The sequence below is a fragment of the Cannabis sativa genome, chromosome 4 (genome assembly GCF_029168945.1).
Source record: "Cannabis sativa cultivar Pink pepper isolate KNU-18-1 chromosome 4, ASM2916894v1, whole genome shotgun sequence".
In the NCBI taxonomy this organism is placed as follows: Eukaryota; Viridiplantae; Streptophyta; class Magnoliopsida; order Rosales; family Cannabaceae; genus Cannabis; species Cannabis sativa.
Window position 1 is genome coordinate 32,539,073 of NC_083604.1, and position 6,000 is coordinate 32,545,072.

A 6,000-nucleotide genomic window follows, 5' to 3' on the forward strand; every position below is an offset into this window, starting at 1 on the left:
GTCTATACAGAACGAAAAACAACATGGTTAGAAAAAATAGACATCAGAAACATAAGGCATAAAAGTCAAGAAGCTTAAAAACAAGACAAAGTAGTATGCAAGGTGACTGCCCAAACAAGACTAGAAAGTTCATCATCACCTGACATCGATCTTATTTCAGACATAACAACTTTCCCTTTACCGAACACGGGAGGGGACGGTCGAGCAAGTGAAATGGGCTCCCTTATGCAAATTGTATGTTCAACAGGCCTGGGTGGGGCCGGAAGTTTCTTCTTCCTCTTCAGTGGGATCACCTGCTTTTCCTCAGCTTCATCTTTAGGATTCAAGGGCTCCTGAGCATACTGCTTGGCCCTTGCACCTCCCTTCAACTTAGCTTCGCAGTTAAGTTGAATGAGTTCATTCTCCTGATGAGCTCGTTCGCTCTGTCTAGCACCAGATTTTCTCTTCTTCCCCGTCACAAACTTATGAATAAAGTCCTTGGGATAGAGCCCGTACTTCACAAAATTATACTCGGAGGTCAACTGGATAACATTCCGGTCTTCCCCCAGTAGTTGAGCAAGCTTTTGAGCTCTATCCCTAAGAGCAAGGGTGAGGGGAGGGTAGTGATATGTCGGAATCTGCTGGAACCGAGTGCGAGTGATGCCCGTGCCATCCACCATGAAGTACTCATCAACAAAATGCCCAATCTTGCTGATGGCCGTATCGTCCGTGCCCGTCAACCACTTGAAGCCTGATTGAGAGAAATAGAAGTACCCCAACCTGCGTTGCTTGGGGGTGGACTTCAAATCAAAGAACCAGGCAACTTCGTGAGGAGAAGGCATACCCCATTTCTGGGAAGCGTAGAGGACGAAGAGGGCAGACAGATATTTGATGCCCTTAAGAGTGAACTGGGCCATGCAGAGGCCGAAGAAGTCCGCCACATTCTTGAAGTATTGATGCAAAGGCATCAATGCCCCTTGCTGACCATCGGCACCCGACCAGGCGCACATGGGTTTGTGGCACGATTCTTGTGGGCGGGAATGTAGCAATCCAGTCCGCCCAGGTATCCGTCCTAGTCGAGAGTACGAAGGCGCGCCTCAGTAACCCTGGGCGGAGGGCTTACCCACCTAGCGCCCAAGGCACCTTGCCTTCTATGAGGAACCGCAGCAGCAAGTTCCTCACTGACGTAATCCACGCCCTCGACCAGGACGTCTCCGTCAGCATCGACTGGCTCCGCAGCCTTGTTGTACTTTCCGTAGTTTGGGGGTTCAACCTCTGCCCCTTCCTCCACTTTGGAGGAACTGCCAGGACATACATCGTCCTGCTCCTTGATCTGTTGGATCTCAGCGTCCCATTCATGATCTCCCTCCATCTAGACGGCTGGATCCTATTCAGCGCTGGGCAAAGTGGCGTGCCGAGCCACTTAAGGGTCAGATGCGTCAGCCAGACACGTTGTTTTCTCTGTACGAGCCATCATTCAATGGCTGGGTACAGTGTTTGGAGAATGTGCTTCACTAGAGTAAGGTGAGCTAGAACGAAGACGAGGATGGTCCTCGTGCAAAAGTTGAAGCAGGTCCTGGTCGATCCGATGTCCGTTCTCCAAAGACTCACCTGAGTTCATCTACAAAAGACAGTACACAAGATGAGTGTTTGGTCAGAATATTGAACGATAAACAAGCAAATATGCCAACCAGGAGTACTCAACAGATTAAAGAACGAGAATGTTCAAAGAAAAGTCAGAACTCAAGAAGTCAGAAATTTTCTCGAGTTAGGGAAAAATGTGCATGATGCTTAGAATAAGCAAGATGAAAGACAGACGATACGCAGTTTAGAAAACAAGCATTATGGACTGTAAAATCGCATGAAGACATGACAAAGAAGAATCGTAGAAGTTTCTGGACCTACGGTTTCCTAGATATTTTCTACAACAAAGTCGAAGGTGCATTCGAAATGTAAACATGCAAAGATAAGCATAAAGGAAATTAGAAACTTACTCGAGAGTTAGATGTCTGGGTTCAAGCAACATCAATCCAACAAGCAACTTTAATGAAGGCACTTCACCAACTTTGAAGCTAAGAACTTCTCTTTTCGCTCTGAAGCTTACTTAGCAAAGAAGAGTGATGAAAATGAGCTTATGTGCAAATCACTACAACAAAATGGACTTTTTATCCCACTTTTTACATTTGAAAAAATAAAAAGTGGGATAAAAACTTTTGATCCCACTTTTACATTTGGAACCTTAAATAAAAGATAGGAACAAGGGCCTTGTTTGGCAATCACACAAAAAAAAGGTGTTGGAAAGGAAATTTTTATGCATTTGCCAAATGCAACCTTAGCATTTTAAGTGAGACTTTTTATCCCGGTTTTTATGTAAAAACCGGGATAAAAAGTCCCACCCTATTTTTTTTATAGCTACGCATATATAAAGAAAATTTAGGTTTAGGGTTTCATTTAAGATGTGTCTTCCGCCGCTCTCTCTCTTTCTCCAGCTTGTAAGGCTCTCTCTCACTCCATGTTATTTCTCTGCTGCTCTCTCTCTCTTCGTTCGTTCTCTCTCCCCCTCTCTCTCTCTCCATGTTCTCTCTTCAGCTCCATGAAGGACCAGCTCGTCTAGTCGCCTTTCTCTAGCCACGGACGACCCAACGGAGGGCAAATCTGAGCCCCATACCCTCAAAAACCTTCAACTATTTTTTTTTTATCTTGTTCTTATTTTTTTTTTGCTAAAACTCTTATTCTCAGTCAACATGATTTCTCTCCTTCTTTATTTTCTTAGGTTGACAGAGCTGATATGTTGCCATTTGTCGGTCACTGTGCTTCTAGGTTCATGGCGTTTTGTGGTGCACGAAGCTTCGTCATTGGTGGTCCTTGATGAGTTTTTTTTTTTTTTTTTTTTTTTTTTTTTTTTGTGTTGACCCTTGATGGTGTATTAATTTGTATATTTTGATATAAATATTTGGAATCTAATTGTAAAAATTATTTCAAGGAACTAATATATTTTTTTTTGGGTTTATTTTTATTATTTTATTTTTTACTTTTAATCCCGGTTATTTCATAAAAACCGGGATAAAAAGTCCCCCTTTTATCCCGGTTTTTATGAAATAACTGGGATAAAAAGTCCCCCTTTTATCCCCCTGGCATATATCTCGGTTTTTATTTTAGTGAAAACCGGGATAAAAGGCCTTAAAAACTGGGATTAAAAGCCTTTGTTTGTAGTAGTGAATGCTGCTTGATATTTATAGGCGAGTCACGGAAAGAGGTAATCATCTCAATGGAACCTCAGACGCCTCAGTTTCCCTCCTTAAAAGCGAATATGGGAAATAAAAAATAATCAAGTGCAGTCGTCAGCCGTGGAGAGAGAAAATCGGATTTCGAAATATTAATTGTCAGAGCATTTATTAGCTGAAAACTGAAGGGACACCCAGTCAGCCTCACATCGAGTCTCGGACAGACGCGCTTGACACGTATCCCCATCCAAAGGCAGAAGCAGCCCGAATGAAGTCTACACGCAACTTCGGAAATCCTGTAATGACTTGGGGGGCAAATGTTATCCCAATTTTTACACTCTGACGTGGCAGCGCATGAATCGAGGCACATGGAATCCACTTCAAACATCTGCTCGGGAAGCATAGTCCGAGCACGATGCCTCGCTGGCATGCCCTAAGCAAAGCAGTCAGCAATCCACGTAGAGAAACGAACACTTAGCGGATTCAGCTTTCACATTGTGAGTCATCAATGAAATCCCTATAAGTCAGGGATCAGATTACAGGGATATGGCATACACATGATCCCATTATCAGTGTATCCAACATCAATCCCACAATCTTTGTATTCAACATAGATCCCACGATCTTTCTGTATATATGCATTGTGACGAGACGGGAAACTCTTCCTCTCCAAGCTTACTAGCCCTATAAATAGTGATGCATGTTCATTGGGTAAGAGGTCGAAAACGGTTTAGCTGAGACTATACCCTAAATATATTATCTAAGAATTATACATTCAGAGATACTATTGTAAGAGCTATAAGTAAAGGAACCTTTCTCCTTGATCTTAAGTCAATACAAATAACGAGGATTAGGCTATTACCGAACTGCTCGGGGCTGAACCTCTATAAAAATTCATGTGTCTTTACATTGCTTTATTATATATCGATTGATATACATCACTTATCACTTACTAAATTTGACTCGTTGTCGTTGACTAAAAGCGAGGTCAACAAGTCAAATATACTACACTTGATCTGAAGATCAAGACAATAGATTGATTGAAATGCACTACTTGTTTTATGTTAGTGCAAGTGGGAGTTTGTTGGGATTTTATGCTCTAAATAAAACCCATTTCAATCTAATCTGATTTGTTATCAATGAAAGATTAGAAGTCATTTATGTTAACATGTAGTTTTCATGTTTGTGGTTTAATGTATACAATATCTGTTAAGTCCAGAACATATAGTCATTTACAATTACAGTGATGTCAACACAGTGGAATGTGATTGTGATTATATGCTTTGAAAGACAAAGTCCCTGATTCATCAGTGCATTGGATTTACATTGATGTGATAATCAGCGATGAAGTGGACTTACACTTTGCATAAGTGTTATGTTCTTTCCAAAACATTGGCCAAGTATGCTAGTTTCGAATGTATTGATTATACATTGGACTGGGACCGATATTGATCTTGGTTAAGATATTATAATCTTACAGTTGTATCTTTCTAAGTCAAGATCACTAGTTGATCTTAGATCAAAAGGTCTTAATCCTGACATGCTTAGGTTCAATCTCAGGAGTGCTATTCATGTTCTTTGATTTGTTAGTTAAGCCTACTTTCTGGTTAGGGTGATACATACATTTTAGGAACATGATAGTATGATTGAGTGGGAGCGCTAAACATAGATATGGAATCTATAGCTTCTATCATGACATAGAAGTGAAACGATGATTTCTTTTGAGCTTGGCTAAATAGAGGTAAATGGAAGAGCTCTTGTTGCAATGATTATATTTTAGTTCACTGAAACATCATTTACAGGAAGCTAAGTGTTTTAAGGATAAAATACTTTGAGGAGTGAAACGGTAAATTTATTCCTACTCGATGTAAATCATCTATAGAGGATCTTTGATTATTGAGATTAGAACGCTGGTTAAACGTTTATAGCGTATCTATATCGTGGAACATATAGAGCGTTCTATATGACTGAGAGTGCAATTCTAAGTTCTATGAGTGGATGCAATAAGGAATTAATAAGTTAGGGAATTTACTTGGTAAATTCTAGTTTTGCTTATTGGAAGCTCGGTTGTATAGGCCCATGGTCCCCATACTAGTTGACACCATATTACATGTAATACTCAGATAATTGATTTTAATTAATCAGTTATAATCCTAAAATTAGACTATGTCTAGTTTATCAATTTTCAATAAGCAAGGGCTTAATTATGAAGAAAAGAGATTCTAGGTCTTATTTATTAATCAAGAGACTTTATTAAGTCTAATTAATATATATATTAAATGGAAATTTTATTTGATAATTAATTTTAATTATTAAGTAAATAGTTTTGTCATTTAAATTGTTAGAATTGGAAAAATAACATTTTTGAGAAAATAAAGGAAAGATTGTCAAAAGTTGAAAAATTCCAAAGTGGGGCCCATTAGTGTGGCCGACCACTTGGTTGGTAATTTACACTTGAACCTAACTTAAACCTAGGTGGTTGCCTATAAATAGATAGTGATGGCTCACACTAAAAGATGATGAAATTTCTTGCCTTCTCGAAAAGTTGAGCCATCTATTCTTCCTTCTATTTTCGAACCAGCCACCTTCTTCTCTTCATATTTTCTGTTGACCTCGCTTTTAGCCAACGACAACGAGTCGAATTTAGTAAGCAATAAGTGATTTATAGCAATCGATATATAATAAAACAATGTAAAGACACAGGAATTTTTATAGAGGTTCAGCCCCGAGCAGTTCGGTAATAGCCTAATCCTCATTATTTGTATTGACTTTAGATCAAGGAGAAAGGTTCCTTTTC